The sequence below is a fragment of the Pygoscelis adeliae genome, unplaced genomic scaffold, assembly GCF_000699105.1.
Source record: "Pygoscelis adeliae isolate BGI_AS28 unplaced genomic scaffold, ASM69910v1 Scaffold26, whole genome shotgun sequence".
Taxonomy (NCBI): domain Eukaryota; kingdom Metazoa; phylum Chordata; class Aves; order Sphenisciformes; family Spheniscidae; genus Pygoscelis; species Pygoscelis adeliae.
The window spans coordinates 4,175,313-4,175,868 of record NW_008825104.1 but is presented as its reverse complement, the minus strand read 5'-3'; positions in this window follow the sequence as shown (position 1 = coordinate 4,175,868).

Sequence of the window (556 nt, the reverse complement as noted above, 5' to 3'; positions counted from 1 at the left end):
TGGTAATGCAATACTTAATTATGCTTAAGTCCATTAAGGAACAGACACACACCAACAAGACATCATGGTTAGAAAGAAGTTTCTCACTGTCACACTGTATGCAGAAAGATTAGGGGTTTTATCATTTGTGCTGGACTGAAGACAGCTTTTATCCATTGCTGTACTTCTTGGCAGATTCCTATTGCAAATCCTACATTAACCAAATTCCTGCTTAATTTAGTTTCTCTTTTCGTATGCAGTCCTATTACCGTGTCCTGGTTTCAGCAGGGATAGAGTTAATTTCTTTCCTAGTAGCTGGCACAGTGCTGTGTTTTGTTTTAGGATGAGAACAATGTTGATAACACACCGATGTTTTAGTTGTTGCTAGGTAGTGCTTACACTCGCCAAGGACTTTTCAGCTTCCCATGCTCTACCGACTGAGAAGGCTGGAGGTGCACAAGAAGCTGGGAGGGGGCACAGCCGGGACAGCTGACCCAAACCGGCCACAGGGACATTCCATACCATGTGACGTCATGCTCAGTACATCAACTGGGGAAAGCTGGCCGGGGGGGGGCCG